Below are 18780 nucleotides of genomic sequence, written 5' to 3'. Positions count from 1 at the left end.
CATGAGACTCTTAATCTCAGGGTCGTGGGTTAGAGCCCCACATCGGGCGAAGCCAATTGCCATTTGATGATACGGAAGTGTGGGCCAAACTATTAGACTCTGATCAATTAAATCTGTACATGAGAACCAGTTCAACTATATGCAAATGTGCTACAAAGTGCAGACAATGTCTGATGCACCACTCTCTACAGGTTGAATGTGTCCACTAGGTTGTGCTGTTGGCTACAGTTCCAATCAAAATGGAGACTTGTCTTGTTCCATATGTAAAATGTAAAATATAGCATGCAGGTTGAAAAAATAATGTGTTTAGAACTTTAATAACTAATTTACTTTATCAGAGAATCACATCTTCTATCTTTAACATCAGGCTTTTAGGCAGGTACTGTGGCTTAGCGGTGAAAGCACCTGTCTTGTAAACAGGAGACCCTGCGTTCAAATCCCAGCTGTACCTCCGAATTTAAGTTCTTAACTGTTGTGTATTGCCCACGATAGTTTTTCTTTCATGGACCTCCTTACATTCGTTGAAAGAATGCAGCTGTGAACATGGTACTTGTGCCTGGTTAGCTCAGTCGGTAGAGCATGAGACTCTTAATCTCAGGGTCGTGGGTTCGAGCCCCACATCGGGCGAAGCCAATTGCCATTTGATGATACGGAAGTGTTGGCCAAACTATTAGACTCTGATCATTTCAATCTGTAGATGAGAACCAGTTCAACTATATGCAAATGTGCTACAAAGTACAGAAAATGTCTGATGCACTGCTCTCTACAGTTTGAATGTGTCCACTAGGTTGTGCTGTTGGCTACAGTTCCAATCAAAATGGAGACTTGTCTTGTTCCATATGTAAAATATAGCATGCAGTTTGAAATAATAATTTGTTTAGAACTTTAATAACTAATTTACTTTATCAGAGAATCACATCTTCTATCTTTAACCTCAGGCTTTTAGGCAGGTACTGTGGCTTAGCTGGTGAAAGCGCCTGTTTCGTAAACAGGAGACCCTGGGTTCAATTCCCAGCAGTACCTCCAAATGCAACTTCTTAACTATTGTGTATTGCCCTCAATAGTTTTTCTCATGAACCTCCTTACATTCGGTGAAAGAATGCAGCTGTGAACATGGTACTTGTGCCTGGTTAGCTCAGTCGGTAGAGCATGAGACTCTTAATCTCAGGGTCGTGGTTTCGAGCCCCACATCGGGCGAAGCCAATTGCCATTTGCTGATACGGAAGTGTGGACCAAACTATTAGACTCTGATCATTTCAATCTGTAGATGAGAACCAGTTCAACTATATGCAAATGTGCTACAAAGTTTAGAAAATGTCTCATGCACTGCTCTCTACAGGTTGAATGTGTCCACTAGGTTGTGCTGTTGGCTACAGTTCCAATCACAATGGAGTCTTGTCTTGTTCTGTATGTAAAATATAGCATGCAGTTTGAAATAATAATTTGTTTAGAACTTTAATAACTAATTTACTTTATCAGAGAATCACGTCTTCTATCTTTAACATAAGGCTTTTAGGCAGGTACTGTGGCTTAGCTGGTGAAAGCGCCTGTTTCGTAAACAGGAGACCCTGGGTTCAAATCCCAGCAGTACCTCAGAAAGTAAGTTCCTAACTACATTCTTTATTGCCCACAATATATTCTTTCATGAACCTCTTGACATTTGATTGAAATGTTGCATGCATGCTTAGATTTCCAGAGATGCTTCTGGTGAAATAATGCAGCTGTGTAAATAGTATTTGTGCCTGGTAAACTCCGTCAGTAGCGCATTTGACTCTTAACACTTTGATTGCTGGAAGATCTCAACAGGCCTATTTGGATGTTGCTGCCATTTAACATTGCACAAAGGCCTTGTTCGGGGGCCCACAGTAAAATGTTCTCTTATAGCGAGAATCACACGCCTACATCAAAAGAAAGCTGAACTTGTCCACTTCAATTAAAAAAATACATTTTGATTTTACCATGTTCCATTCTGGAGATATTGACCTTTTTGCAACACCTGCATTTGCCTGGAAGTGGTTATCTTGAACAGCGAGCAGAGTTATGGATGGTTTAAAGTCAGAGACATTGACAGGCAGATATAAAATTGAACCCAATAAATATCCTATACATCCTATACACCGAATGAAAGCCCTGAATGTGTACTTTTACGAGGAAAAGAGTAAACATTGATCCCATGTACAGTTAGACAGTAATTGGTTATTGAATGCAGCTTGTGCCCACCAGATAACTTCAGAGAAGACATGGACGTGAACTCCTCAATATTCACAAAATAAGGCCTATAGCGACATATAAATACTATATACCGTATGAAACAGAAGACTCTCTGCTTTCATAAGAAAAAAACTTCTACTGTAGTAATAATAAAAATCACACCCATGTGAAGTGAGTGGTGCAACTCTGTCAGAGTTGCACCACTCACTTCACATGGGTGTGATTTTTTAGTATTTATATGTCGCTATAGGCCTTATTTTGTGAATATTGAGTTCGGGTCCATGTCTTCTCTGCAGTTATATCTGGTGGGCGCAATGTGCATCCACCTTATGACAAACTGTACATGGGATCAATGTTTACTCTTTTCCTCGTAAAAGTACACATTCAGGGCTTTCATTCGATGTATAGGATGTATAGCATATTTATTGTGTTTATTGTTATATCTGCCTGTCAATGTCTGACTATAAACCTTCATAACTATGCTTTCTTTTTGATGATGATTGCCGCCTCGCCTAATCTATCTCACTGCTTTCATTGTTTTGATCGCAGTAACATTGGGGGGGGGGGGTCATGGGCACATTGGGCAGCAAAAGTCTTGATCCGTACGGCTATAAAAAGTCCCATTCCACCGTTCGGTTCAGAACTATAGTATAACGGCGAGACGCGTTGTCATCAGCTGATTTTGTTTTTCAAGCTAGTGTAGGGGAACATGCCTGGGCATGCTAGCCTGGCACGGCCAGACTCATAGCGAGGGTTCACTGATGTTTCCTCCGGGGAAGAATCTTCAGTGAATCCCCGCTATGAGGCTGGCCAAGCCAGGCTATGGGCATGCAGCTTGGGGGCGATGGAGGGGGAAAAAAGCGTCACCCGGCTGTGATGTCGACGAGAAGGAAAAAATGACTTCCACAGATGACAACACCACGGTTTAGGTCGCGGAAAAGTTCGTTATACATTACACCCGGGTCGATTACGTCCCCGACGCGTTCATTGCGGTCTTATCACTACAATTATAATGAATAAAAAAGCGTTACAATCACACGTCTGAGCGATCTCCGATTATGACGGCTCTGCATGGCGATACGTGATCCACCAACGGAACACTGTCTTGTCGTAGCGGGCCCCTCGATACTGTGGTTAGTTCGTAGTATTGTAGGCTCGGGGATCGTTTGGTCGCTACAGTATGAAGAAGGAAACATGCATCTGTCCATGTGTGTTGCAAATGTCCGAGCCGAGGTGGAAAGCCTGGTGAGGCGAGGTTTTCACACATCGGCATGGGCGCTTACACTGGCTTCTACACGTAAAGCGGCCCGCCCTCCTGTTTTCAGGAGGGGAGGGGTTTTTTTTTTTTTTTTTTTTTTTTTCTGATCACGTGAGCGGGAATAAGCAGCAATGATAGGGCGATGGTTCTTCATTGTCCGGGTGGGTAAAAAGATGAATGAAAGTATGCTATAAAAAAGTGATTGAAACGTATTGATACGTGATCCGCACCCGACGTTTGATTAATTGATAACGTATTGATACGCGATCCGCGTTGGGAGTGTTAATCTCAGGTCCTCAATAACATTGTTGTATTAGGCAGGTACTGTGGCTTAGCGGTGAAAGCACCTGTCTTGTAAACAGGAGACCCTGGGTTCAAATCCCAGCAGTACCTCTAAATGCAAGTTCTTAACTATTGTGTATTGCCCACAATAGTTTTTCTTGCATGGACCTCCTTACATTCGGTGAAAGAATGCAGCTGTGAACATGGTACTTGTGCCTGGTTAGCTCAGTCGGTAGAGCATGAGGCTCTTAATCTCAGGGTCGTAGGTTCGAGCCCCACATCGGGCGAAGCCAATTGCCATTTGATGATACGGAAGTGTGGGCCAAACTATTAGACTCTGATCAATTATTAAATCTGTACATGAGAACCAGTTCAACTATATGCAAATGTGCTACAAAGTGCAGACAATGTCTGATGCACCGCTCTCTACAGGTTGAATGTGTCCACTAGGTTGTGCTGTTGGCTACAGTTCCAATCAAAATGGAGACTTGTCTTGTTCCATATGTAAAATGTAAAATATAGCATGCAGGTTGAAAAAATAATGTGTTTAGAACTTTAATAACTAATTTACTTTATCAGAGAATCACATCTTCTATCTTTAACATCAGGCTTTTAGGCAGGTACTGTGGCTTAGCGGTGAAAGCACCTGTCTTGTAAACAGGAGACCCTGCGTTCAAATCCCAGCTGTACCTCCGAATTTAAGTTCTTCACTGTTGTGTATTGCCCACGATAGTTTTTCTTTCATGGACCTCCTTACATTCGTTGAAAGAATGCAGCTGTGAACATGGTACTTGTGCCTGGTTAGCTCAGTCGGTAGAGCATGAGACTCTTAATCTCAGGGTCGTGGGTTCGAGCCCCACATCGGGCGAAGCCAATTGCCATTTGATGATACGGAAGTGTGGGCCAAACTATTAGACTCTGATCATTTAAATCTGTAGATGAGAACCAGTTCAACTATATGCAAATGTGCTACAAAGTTTAGAAAATGTCTCATGCACTGCTCTCTACAGGTTGAATGTGTCCACTAGGTTGTGCTGTTGGCTACAGTTCCAATCACAATGGAGTCTTGTCTTGTTCTGTATGTAAAATATAGCATGCAGTTTGAAATAATAATTTGTTTAGAACTTTAATAACTAATTTACTTTATCAGAGAATCACGTCTTCTATCTTTAACATCAGGCTTTTAGGCAGGTACTGTGGCTTAGCTGGTGAAAGCGCCTGTTTCGTAAACAGGAGACCCTGGGTTCAAATCCCAGCAGTACCTCAGAAAGTAAGTTCCTAACTACATTCTTTATTGCCCACAATATATTCTTTCATGAACCTCTTGACATTTGATTGAAATGTTGCATGCATGCTTAGATTTCCAGAGATGCTTCTGGTGAAATAATGCAGCTGTGTAAATAGTATTTGTGCCTGGTAAACTCCGTCAGTAGCGCATTTGACTCTTAATCTCAGGTCCTCAATAACATTGTTGTATTAGGCAGGTACTGTGGCTTAGCGGTGAAAGCACCTGTCTTGTAAACAGGAGACCCTGGGTTCAAATCCCAGCAGTACCTCTAAATGCAAGTTCTTAACTATTGTGTATTGCCCACAATAGTTTTTCTTGCATGGACCTCCTTACATTCGGTGAAAGAATGCAGCTGTGAACATGGTACTTGTGCCTGGTTAGCTCAGTCGGTAGAGCATGAGACTCTTAATCTCAGGGTCGTGGGTTCGAGCCCCACATCGGGCGAAGCCAATTGCCATTTGATGATACGGAAGTGTGGGCCAAACTATTAGACTCTGATCAATTAAATCTGTACATGAGAACCAGTTCAACTATATGCAAATGTGCTACAAAGTGCAGACAATGTCTGATGCACCGCTCTCTACAGGTTGAATGTGTCCACTAGGTTGTGCTGTTGGCTACAGTTCCAATCAAAATGGAGACTTGTCTTGTTCCATATGTAAAATGTAAAATATAGCATGCAGGTTGAAAAAATAATGTGTTTAGAACTTTAATAACTAATTTACTTTATCAGAGAATCACATCTTCTATCTTTAACATCAGGCTTTTAGGCAGGTACTGTGGCTTAGCGGTGAAAGCACCTGTCTTGTAAACAGGAGACCCTGCGTTCAAATCCCAGCTGTACCTCCGAATTTAAGTTCTTCACTGTTGTGTATTGCCCACGATAGTTTTTCTTTCATGGACCTCCTTACATTCGTTGAAAGAATGCAGCTGTGAACATGGTACTTGTGCCTGGTTAGCTCAGTCGGTAGAGCATGAGACTCTTAATCTCAGGGTCGTGGGTTCGAGCCCCACATCGGGCGAAGCCAATTGCCATTTGATGATACGGAAGTGTGGGCCAAACTATTAGACTCTGATCATTTCAATCTGTTGATGAGAACCAGTTCAACTATATGCAAATGTGCTACAAAGTGCAGAAAATGTCTGATGCACTGCTCTCTACAGTTTGAATGTGCCCACTAGGTTGTGCTGTTGGCTACAGTTCCAATCAAAATGGAGACTTGTCTTGTTCCATATGTAAAATATAGCATGCAGTTTGAAATAATAATTTGTTTAGAACTTTAATAACTAATTTACTTTATCAGAGAATCACATCTTCTATCTTTAACCTCAGGCTTTTAGGCAGGTACTGTGGCTTAGCTGGTGAAAGCGCCTGTTTCGTAAACAGGAGACCCTGGGTTCAATTCCCAGCAGTACCTCCAAATGCAACTTCTTAACTATTGTGTATTGCCCTCAATAGTTTTTCTCATGAACCTCCTTACATTCGGTGAAATAATGCAGCTGTGAACATGGTACTTGTGCCTGGTTAGCTCAGTCGGTAGAGCATGAGACTCTTAATCTCAGGGTCGTGGTTTCGAGCCCCACATCGGGCGAAGCCAATTGCCATTTGCTGATACGGAAGTGTGGACCAAACTATTAGACTCTGATCATTTCAATCTGTAGATGAGAACCAGTTCAACTATATGCAAATGTGCTACAAAGTTTAGAAAATGTCTCATGCACTGCTCTCTACAGGTTGAATGTGTCCACTAGGTTGTGCTGTTGGCTACAGTTCCAATCACAATGGAGTCTTGTCTTGTTCTGTATGTAAAATATAGCATGCAGTTTGAAATAATAATTTGTTTAGAACTTTAATAACTAATTTACTTTATCAGAGAATCACGTCTTCTATCTTTAACATCAGGCTTTTAGGCAGGTACTGTGGCTTAGCTGGTGAAAGCGCCTGTTTCGTAAACAGGAGACCCTGTGTTCAAATCCCAGCAGTACCTCAGAAAGTAAGTTCCTAACTACATTGTTTATTGCCCACAATATATTATTTCATGAACCTCTTGACATTTGATTGAAATGTTGCATGCATGCTTAGATTTCCAGAGATGCTTCTGGTGAAATAATGCAGCTGTGTAAATAGTATTTGTGCCTGGTAAACTCCGTCAGTAGCGCATTTGACTCTTAATCTCAGGTCCTCAATAACATTGTTGTATTAGGCAGGTACTGTGGCTTAGCGGTGAAAGCACCTGTCTTGTAAACAGGTGACCCTGGGTTCAAATCCCAGCAGTACCTCTAAATGCAAGTTCTTAACTATTGTGTATTGCCCACAATAGTTTTTCTTGCATGGACCTCCTTACATTCGGTGAAAGAATGCAGCTGTGAACATGGTACTTGTGCCTGGTTAGCTCAGTCGGTAGAGCATGAGACTCTTAATCTCAGGGTCGTGGGTTCGAGCCCCACATCGGGCGAAGCCAATTGCCATTTGATGATACGGAAGTGTGGGCCAAACTATTAGACTCTGATCAATTAAATCTGTACATGAGAACCAGTTCAACTATATGCAAATGTGCTACAAAGTGCAGACAATGTCTGATGCACCGCTCTCTACAGGTTGAATGTGTCCACTAGGTTGTGCTGTTGGCTACAGTTCCAATCAAAATGGAGACTTGTCTTGTTCCATATGTAAAATGTAAAATATAGCATGCAGGTTGAAAAAATAATGTGTTTAGAACTTTAATAACTAATTTACTTTATCAGAGAATCACATCTTCTATCTTTAACATCAGGCTTTTAGGCAGGCACTGTGGCTTAGCGGTGAAAGCACCTGTCTTGTAAACAGGAGACCCTGCGTTCAAATCCCAGCTGTACCTCCGAATTTAAGTTCTTAACTGTTGTGTATTGCCCACGATAGTTTTTCTTTCATGGACCTCCTTACATTCGTTGAAAGAATGCAGCTGTGAACATGGTACTTGTGCCTGGTTAGCTCAGTCGGTAGAGCATGAGACTCTTAATCTCAGGGTCGTGGGTTCGAGCCCCACATCGGGCGAAGCCAATTGCCATTTGATGATACGGAAGTGTGGGCCAAACTATTAGACTCTGATCATTTAAATCTGTAGATGAGAACCAGTTCAACTATATGCAAATGTGCTACAAAGTTTTGAAAATGTCTCATGCACTGCTCTCTACAGGTTGAATGTGTCCACTAGGTTGTGCTGTTGGCTACAGTTCCAATCACAATGGAGTCTTGTCTTGTTCTGTATGTAAAATATAGCATGCAGTTTGAAATAATAATTTGTTTAGAACTTTAATAACTAATTTACTTTATCAGAGAATCACGTCTTCTATCTTTAACATCAGGCTTTTAGGCAGGTACTGTGGCTTAGCTGGTGAAAGCGCCTGTTTCGTAAACAGGAGACCCTGGGTTCAAATCCCAGCAGTACCTCAGAAAGTAAGTTCCTAACTACATTCTTTATTGCCCACAATATATTCTTTCATGAACCTCTTGACATTTGATTGAAATGTTGCATGCATGCTTAGATTTCCAGAGATGCTTCTGGTGAAATAATGCAGCTGTGTAAATAGTATTTGTGCCTGGTAAACTCCGTCAGTAGCGCATTTGACTCTTAATCTCAGGTCCTCAATAACATTGTTGTATTAGGCAGGTACTGTGGCTTAGCGGTGAAAGCACCTGTCTTGTAAACAGGAGACCCTGGGTTCAAATCCCAGCAGTACCTCTAAATGCAAGTTCTTAACTATTGTGTATTGCCCACAATAGTTTTTCTTGCATGGACCTCCTTACATTCGGTGAAAGAATGCAGCTGTGAACATGGTACTTGTGCCTGGTTAGCTCAGTCGGTAGAGCATGAGACTCTTAATCTCGGGGTCGTGGGTTCGAGCCCCACATCGGGCGAAGCCAATTGCCATTGGATGATACGGAAGTGTGGGCCAAACTATTAGACTCTGATCAATTAAATCTGTACATGAGAACCAGTTCAACTATATGCAAATGTGCTACAAAGTGCAGACAATGTCTGATGCACCGCTCTCTACAGGTTGAATGTGTCCACTAGGTTTTGCTGTTGGCTACAGTTCCAATCAAAATGGAGACTTGTCTTGTTCCATATGTAAAATGTAAAATATAGCATGCAGGTTGAAAAAATAATGTGTTTAGAACTTTAATAACTAATTTACTTTATCAGAGAATCACATCTTCTATCTTTAACATCAGGCTTTTAGGCAGGTACTGTGGCTTAGCGGTGAAAGCACCTGTCTTGTAAACAGGAGACCCTGCGTTCAAATCCCAGCTGTACCTCCGAATTTAAGTTCTTAACTGTTGTGTATTGCCCACGATAGTTTTTCTTTCATGGACCTCCTTACATTCGTTGAAAGAATGCAGCTGTGAACATGGTACTTGTGCCTGGTTAGCTCAGTCGGTAGAGCATGAGACTCTTAATCTCAGGGTCGTGGGTTCGAGCCCCACATCGGGCGAAGCCAATTGCCATTTGATGATACGGAAGTGTGGGCCAAACTATTAGACTCTGATCATTTCAATCTGTTGATGAGAACCAGTTCAACTATATGCAAATGTGCTACAAAGTGCAGAAAATGTCTGATGCACTGTTCTCTACAGTTTGAATGTGCCCACTAGGTTGTGCTGTTGGCTACAGTTCCAATCAAAATGGAGACTTGTCTTGTTCCATATGTAAAATATAGCATGCAGTTTGAAATAATAATTTGTTTAGAACTTTAATAACTAATTTACTTTATCAGAGAATCACATCTTCTATCTTTAACCTCAGGCTTTTAGGCAGGTACTGTGGCTTAGCTGGTGAAAGCGCCTGTTTCGTAAACAGGAGACCCTGGGTTCAATTCCCAGCAGTACCTCCAAATGCAACTTCTTAACTATTGTGTATTGCCCTCAATAGTTTTTCTCATGAACCTCCTTACATTCGGTGAAAGAATGCAGCTGTGAACATGGTACTTGTCCCTGGTTAGCTCAGTCGGTAGAGCATGAGACTCTTAATCTCAGGGTCGTGGTTTCGAGCCCCACATCGGGCGAAGCCAATTGCCATTTGCTGATACGGAAGTGTGGACCAAACTATTAGACTCTGATCATTTCAATCTGTAGATGAGAACCAGTTCAACTATATGCAAATGTGCTACAAAGTTTTGAAAATGTCTCATGCACTGCTCTCTACAGGTTGAATGTGTCCACTAGGTTGTGCTGTTGGCTACAGTTCCAATCACAATGGAGTCTTGTCTTGTTCTGTATGTAAAATATAGCATGCAGTTTGAAATAATAATTTGTTTAGAACTTTAATAACTAATTTACTTTATCAGAGAATCACGTCTTCTATCTTTAACATCAGGCTTTTAGGCAGGTACTGTGGCTTAGCTGGTGAACGCGCCTGTTTCGTAAACAGGAGACCCTGGGTTCAAATCCCAGCAGTACCTCAGAAAGTAAGTTCCTAACTACATTCTTTATTGCCCACAATATATTCTTTCATGAACCTCTTGACATTTGATTGAAATGTTGCATGCATGCTTAGATTTCCAGAGATGCTTCTGGTGAAATAATGCAGCTGTGTAAATAGTATTTGTGCCTGGTAAACTCCGTCAGTAGCGCATTTGACTCTTAATCTCAGGTCCTCAATAACATTGTTGTATTAGGCAGGTACTGTGGCTTAGCGGTGAAAGCACCTGTCTTGTAAACAGGAGACCCTGGGTTCAAATCCCAGCAGTACCTCCAAATGCAACTTCTTAACTATTGTGTATTGCCCTCAATAGTTTTTCTCATGAACCTCCTTACATTCGGTGAAAGAATGCAGCTGTGAACATGGTACTTGTGCCTGGTTAGCTCAGTCGGTAGAGCATGAGACTCTTAATCTCAGGGTCGTGGGTTCGAGCCCCACATCGGGCGAAGCCAATTGCCATTTGATGATACGGAAGTGTGGGCCAAACTATTAGACTCTGATCATTTCAATCTGTAGATGAGAACCAGTTCAACTATATGCAAATGTGCTACAAAGTGCAGAAAATGTCTGATGCACTGCTCTCTACAGGTTGAATGTGTCCACTAGATTGTGCTGTTGGCTACAGTTCCAATCAAAATGGAGACTTGTCTTGTTCCATATGTAAAATGTAAAATATAGCATGCAGGTTGAAAAAATATAGTGTTTAGAACTTTAATAACTAATTTACTTTATCAGAGAATCACATCTTCTATCTCTAACATCAGGCTTTTAGGCAGGTACTGTGGCTTAGCGGTGAAAGCGCCTGTCTTGTAAACAGGAGACCCTGGGTTCAAATCCCAGCAGTACCTCCGAATGCAAGTTCTTAACTATTGTGTATTGCCCACAATTTTCTTGAATGGACCTCCTTACATTCGGTGAAAGAATGCAGCTGTGAACATGGTACTTGTGCCTGGTTAGCTCAGTCGGTAGAGCATGAGACTCTTAATCTCAGGGTCGTGGGTTCGAGCCCCACATCGGGCGAAGCCAATTGCCATTTGATGATACGGAAGTGTGGGCCAAACTATTAGACTCTGATCATTTAAATCTGTACATGAGAACCAGTTCAACTATATGCAAATGTGCTACAAAGTGCAGACAATGTCTGATGCACCGCTCTCTACAGGTTGAATGTGTCCACTAGGTTGTGCTGTTGGCTACAGTTCCAATCAAAATGGAGACTTGTCTTGTTCCATATGTAAAATATAGCATGCAGGTTGAAAAAATAATTTGTTTAGAACTTTAATAACTAATTTACTTTATCAGAGAATCACATCTTCTAACTTTAACATCAGGCTTTTAGGCAGGTACTGTGGCTTAGCTGGTGAAAGCGCCTGTTTCGTAAACAGGAGACCCTGGGTTCAAATCCCAGCAGTACCTCAGAAAGTAAGTTCCTAACTACATTGTTTATTGCCCACAATATATTCTTTCATGAACCTCTTGACATTTGATTGAAATTTTGCATGCATGCTTAGATTTCCAGAGATGCTTCTGGTGAAATAATGCAGCTGCGTAAATAGTATTTGTGCCTGGTAAACTCCGTCAGTAGCGCATTTGACTCTTAATCTCAGGTCCTCAATAACATTGTTGTATTAGGCAGGTACTGTGGCTTAGTGGTGAAAGCACCTGTCTTGTAAACAGGAGACCCTGGGTTCAAATCCCAGCAGTACCTCTAAATGCAAGTTCTTAACTATTGTGTATTGCCCACAATAGTTTTTCTTGCATGGACCTCCTTACATTCGGTGAAAGAATGCAGCTGTGAACATGGTACTTGTGCCTGGTTAGCTCAGTCGGTAGAGCATGAGACTCTTAATCTCAGGGTCGTGGGTTCGAGCCCCACATCGGGCGAAGCCAATTGCCATTTGATGATACGGAAGTGTGGGCCAAACTATTAGACTCTGATCAATTAAATCTGTACATGAGAACCAGTTCAACTATATGCAAATGTGCTACAAAGTGCAGACAATGTCTGATGCACCGCTCTCTACAGGTTGAATGTGTCCACTAGGTTGTGCTGTTGGCTACAGTTCCAATCAAAATGGAGACTTGTCTTGTTCCATATGTAAAATGTAAAATATAGCATGCAGGTTGAAAAAATAATGTGTTTAGAACTTTAATAACTAATTTACTTTATCAGAGAATCACATCTTCTATCTTTAACATCAGGCTTTTAGGCAGTACTGTGGATTAGCGGTGAAAGCACCTGTCTTGTAAACAGGAGACCCTGCGTTCAAATCCCAGCAGTACCTCCGAATTTAAGTTCTTAACTGTTGTGTATTGCCCACGATAGTTTTTCTTTCATGGACCTCCTTACATTCGTTGAAAGAATGCAGCTGTGAACACGGTACTTGTGCCTGGTTAGCTCAGTCGGTAGAGCATGAGACTCTTAATCTCAGGGTCGTGGGTTCGAGCCCCACATCGGGCGAAGCCAATTGCCATTTGATGATACGGAAGTGTGGGCCAAACTATTAGACTCTGATCATTTCAATCTGTAGATGAGAACCAGTTCAACTATATGCAAATGTGCTACAAAGTGCAGAAAATGTCTGATGCACTGCTCTCTACAGTTTGAATGTGCCCACTAGGTTGTGCTGTTGGCTACAGTTCCAATCACAATGGAGTCTTGTCTTGTTCTGTATGTAAAATATAGCATGCCGTTTGAAATAATAATTTGTTTAGAACTTTAATAACTAATTTACTTTATCAGAGAATCACGTCTTCTATCTTTAACATCAGGCTTTTAGGCAGGTACTGTGGCTTAGCTGGTGAAAGCGCCTGTTTCGTAAACAGGAGACCCTGTGTTCAAATCCCAGCAGTACCTCAGAAAGTAAGTTCCTAACTACATTGTTTATTGCCCACAATATATTATTTCATGAACCTCTTGACATTTGATTGAAATTTGGCATGCATGCTTAGATTTCCAGAGATGCTTCTGGTGAAATAATGCAGCTGTGTAAATAGTATTTGTGCCTGTTAAACTCCGGCAGTAGCGCATTTGACTCTTAATCTCAGGTCCTCAATAACATTGTTGTATTAGGCAGGTACTGTGGCTTAGCGGTGAAAGCACCTGTCTTGTAAACAGGGGACCCTGGGTTCAAATCCCAGCAGTACCTCTAAATGCAAGTTCTTAAATATTGTGTATTGCCCACAATAGTTTTTCTTGCATGGACCTCCTTACATTCGGTGAAAGAATGCAGCTGTGAACATGGTACTTGTGCCTGGTTAGCTCAGTCGGTAGAGCATGAGACTCTTAATCTCAGGGTCGTGGGTTCGAGCCCCACATCGGGCGAAGCCAATTGCCATTTGATGATACGGAAGTGTGGGCCAAACTATTAGACTCTGATCATTTCAATCTGTAGATGAGAACCAGTTCAACTATATGCAAATGTGCTACAAAGTGCAGAAAATGTCTGATGCACTGCTCTCTACAGGTTGAATGTGTCCACTAGATTGTGCTGTTGGCTACAGTTCCAATCAAAATGGAGACTTGTCTTGTTCCATATGTAAAATGTAAAATATAGCATGCAGGTTGAAAAAATATAGTGTTTAGAACTTTAATAACTAATTTACTTTATCAGAGAATCACATCTTCTATCTCTAACATCAGGCTTTTAGGCAGGTACTGTGGCTTAGCGGTGAAAGCGCCTGTCTTGTAAACAGGAGACCCTGGGTTCAAATCCCAGCAGTACCTCCGAATGCAAGTTCTTAACTATTGTGTATTGCCCACAATTTTCTTGAATGGACCTCCTTACATTCGGTGAAAGAATGCAGCTGTGAACATGGTACTTGTGCCTGGTTAGCTCAGTCGGTAGAGCATGAGACTCTTAATCTCAGGGTCGTGGGTTCGAGCCCCACATCGGGCGAAGCCAATTGCCATTTGATGATACGGAAGTGTTGGCCAAACTATTAGACTCTGATCATTTCAATCTGTAGATGAGAACCAGTTCAACTATATGCAAATGTGCTACAAAGTGCAGAAAATGTCTGATGCACTGCTCTCTACAGTTTGAATGTGCCCACTAGGTTGTGCTGTTGGCTACAGTTCCAATCACAATGGAGTCTTGTCTTGTTCTGTATGTAAAATATAGCATGCCGTTTGAAATAATAATTTGTTTAGAACTTTAATAACTAATTTACTTTATCAGAGAATCACGTCTTCTATCTTTAACATCAGGCTTTTAGGCAGGTACTGTGGCTTAGCTGGTGAAAGCGCCTGTTTCGTAAACAGGAGACCCTGTGTTCAAATCCCAGCAGTACCTCAGAAAGTAAGTTCCTAACTACATTGTTTATTGCCCACAATATATTATTTCATGAACCTCTTGACATTTGATTGAAATTTGGCATGCATGCTTAGATTTCCAGAGATGCTTCTGGTGAAATAATGCAGCTGTGTAAATAGTATTTGTGCCTGTTAAACTCCGGCAGTAGCGCATTTGACTCTTAATCTCAGGTCCTCAATAACATTGTTGTATTAGGCAGGTACTGTGGCTTAGCGGTGAAAGCACCTGTCTTGTAAACAGGGGACCCTGGGTTCAAATCCCAGCAGTACCTCTAAATGCAAGTTCTTAAATATTGTGTATTGCCCACAATAGTTTTTCTTGCATGGACCTCCTTACATTCGGTGAAAGAATGCAGCTGTGAACATGGTACTTGTGTCTGGTTAGCTCAGTCGGTAGAGCATGAGACTCTTAATCTCAGGGTCGTGGGTTCGAGCCCCACATCGGGCGAAGCCAATTGCCATTTGATGATACGGAAGTGTGGGCCAAACTATTAGACTCTGATCATTTCAATCTGTAGATGAGAACCAGTTCAACTATATGCAAATGTGCTACAAAGTGCAGAAAATGTCTGATGCACTGCTCTCTACAGGTTGAATGTGTCCACTAGATTGTGCTGTTGGCTACAGTTCCAATCAAAATGGAGACTTGTCTTGTTCCATATGTAAAATGTAAAATATAGCATGCAGGTTGAAAAAATATAGTGTTTAGAACTTTAATAACTAATTTACTTTATCAGAGAATCACATCTTCTATCTCTAACATCAGGCTTTTAGGCAGGTACTGTGGCTTAGCGGTGAAAGCGCCTGTCTTGTAAACAGGAGACCCTGGGTTCAAATCCCAGCAGTACCTCCGAATGCAAGTTCTTAACTATTGTGTATTGCCCACAATTTTCTTGAATGGACCTCCTTACATTCGGTGAAAGAATGCAGCTGTGAACATGGTACTTGTGCCTGGTTAGCTCAGTCGGTAGAGCATGAGACTCTTAATCTCAGGGTCGTGGGTTCGAGCCCCACATCGGGCGAAGCCAATTGCCATTTGATGATACGGAAGTGTGGGCCAAACTATTAGACTCTGATCATTTAAATCTGTACATGAGAACCAGTTCAACTATATGCAAATGTGCTACAAAGTGCAGACAATGTCTGATGCACCGCTCTCTACAGGTTGAATGTGTCCACTAGGTTGTGCTGTTGGCTACAGTTCCAATCAAAATGGAGACTTGTCTTGTTCCATATGTAAAATATAGCATGCAGGTTGAAAAAATAATTTGTTTAGAACTTTAATAACTAATTTACTTTATCAGAGAATCACATCTTCTAACTTTAACATCAGGCTTTTAGGCAGGTACTGTGGCTTAGCTGGTGAAAGCGCCTGTTTCGTAAACAGGAGACCCTGGGTTCAAATCCCAGCAGTACCTCAGAAAGTAAGTTCCTAACTACATTGTTTATTGCCCACAATATATTCTTTCATGAACCTCTTGACATTTGATTGAAATTTTGCATGCATGCTTAGATTTCCAGAGATGCTTCTGGTGAAATAATGCAGCTGCGTAAATAGTATTTGTGCCTGGTAAACTCCGTCAGTAGCGCATTTGACTCTTAATCTCAGGTCCTCAATAACATTGTTGTATTAGGCAGGTACTGTGGCTTAGTGGTGAAAGCACCTGTCTTGTAAACAGGAGACCCTGGGTTCAAATCCCAGCAGTACCTCTAAATGCAAGTTCTTAACTATTGTGTATTGCCCACAATAGTTTTTCTTGCATGGACCTCCTTACATTCGGTGAAAGAATGCAGCTGTGAACATGGTACTTGTGCCTGGTTAGCTCAGTCGGTAGAGCATGAGACTCTTAATCTCAGGGTCGTGGGTTCGAGCCCCACATCGGGCGAAGCCAATTGCCATTTGATGATACGGAAGTGTGGGCCAAACTATTAGACTCTGATCAATTAAATCTGTACATGAGAACCAGTTCAACTATATGCAAATGTGCTACAAAGTGCAGACAATGTCTGATGCACCGCTCTCTACAGGTTGAATGTGTCCACTAGGTTGTGCTGTTGGCTACAGTTCCAATCAAAATGGAGACTTGTCTTGTTCCATATGTAAAATGTAAAATATAGCATGCAGGTTGAAAAAATAATGTGTTTAGAACTTTAATAACTAATTTACTGTATCAGAGAATCACATCTTCTATCTTTAACATCAGGCTTTTAGGCAGTACTGTGGATTAGCGGTGAAAGCACCTGTCTTGTAAACAGGAGACCCTGCGTTCAAATCCCAGCAGTACCTCCGAATTTAAGTTCTTAACTGTTGTGTATTGCCCACGATAGTTTTTCTTTCATGGACCTCCTTACATTCGTTGAAAGAATGCAGCTGTGAACACGGTACTTGTGCCTGGTTAGCTCAGTCGGTAGAGCATGAGACTCTTAATCTCAGGGTCGTGGGTTCGAGCCCCACATCGGGCGAAGCCAATTGCCATTTGATGATACGGAAGTGTGGGCCAAACTATTAGACTCTGATCATTTCAATCTGTAGATGAGAACCAGTTCAACTATATGCAAATGTGCTACAAAGTGCAGAAAATGTCTGATGCACTGCTCTCTACAGTTTGAATGTGCCCACTAGGTTGTGCTGTTGGCTACAGTTCCAATCAAAATGGAGACTTGTCTTGTTCCATATGTAAAATATAGCATGCAGTTTGAAATAATAATTTGTTTAGAACTTTAATAACTAATTTACTTTATCAGAGAATCACATCTTCTATCTTTAACCTCAGGCTTTTAGGCAGGTACTGTGGCTTAGCTGGTGAAAGCGCCTGTTTCGTAAACAGGAGACCCTGGGTTCAAATCCCAGCAGTACCTCAGAAAGCAAGTTCCTAACTACATTGTTAATTGCCCACAATATATTCTTTCATGAACCTCTTGACATTTGATTGAAATTTGGCATGCATGCTTAGATTTCCAGAGATGCTTCTGGTGAAATAATGCAGCTGTGTAAATAGTATTTGTGCCTGGTAAACTCCGTCAGTAGCGCATTTGACTCTTAATCTCAGGTCCTCAATAACATTGTTGTATTAGGCAGGTACTGTGGCTTAGCGGTGAAAGCACCTGTCTTGTAAACAGGAGACCCTGGGTTCAAATCCCAGCAGTACCTCTAAATGCAAGTTCTTACATATTGTGTATTGCCCACAATAGTTTTTCTTGCATGGACCTCCTTACATTCGGTGAAAGAATGCAGCTGTGAACATGGTACTTGTGCCTGGTTAGCTCAGTCGGTAGAGCATGAGACTCTTAATCTCAGGGTCTTGGGTTCGAGCCCCACATCGGGCGAAGCCAATTGCCATTTGATGATACGGAAGTGTGGGCCAAACTATTAGACTCTGATCATTTCAATCTGTAGATGAGAACCAGTTCAACTATATGCAAATGTGCTACAAAGTGCAGAAAATGTCTGATGCACTGCTCTCTACAGGTTGAATGTGTCCACTAGGTTGTGCTGTTGGCTACAGTTCCAATCAAAATGGAGACTTGTCTTGTTCCATATGTAAAATGTAAAATATAGCATGCAGGTTGAAAAAATATAGTGTTTAGAACTTTAATAACTAATTTACTTTATCAGAGAATCACATCTTCTATCTTTAACATCAGGCTTTTAGGCAGGTACTGTGGCTTAGCGGTGAAAGCGCCTGTCTTGTAAACAGGAGACCCTGGGTTCAAATCCCAGCAGTACCTCCGAATGCAAGTTCTTAACTATTGTGTATTGCCCACGATAGTTTTTCTTTCATGGACCTCCTTACATTCGGTGAAATAATGCAGCTTTGAACATGATACTTGTGCCTGGTTAGCTCAGTCGGTAGAGCATGAGACTCTTAATCTCAGGGTCGTGGGTTGGAGCCCCACATCGGGCGAGGCCAATTGCCATTTGATGATACGAAAGTGTGGGCCAAACTATTAGACTCTGATCATT

Source organism: Electrona antarctica, assembly GCF_951216825.1.
Source record: "Electrona antarctica genome assembly, chromosome: 1".
NCBI classification, from domain to species: domain Eukaryota; kingdom Metazoa; phylum Chordata; class Actinopteri; order Myctophiformes; family Myctophidae; genus Electrona; species Electrona antarctica.
The sequence above is the reverse complement of the archived record's forward strand: the minus strand, read 5'-3'. Positions refer to the sequence as shown.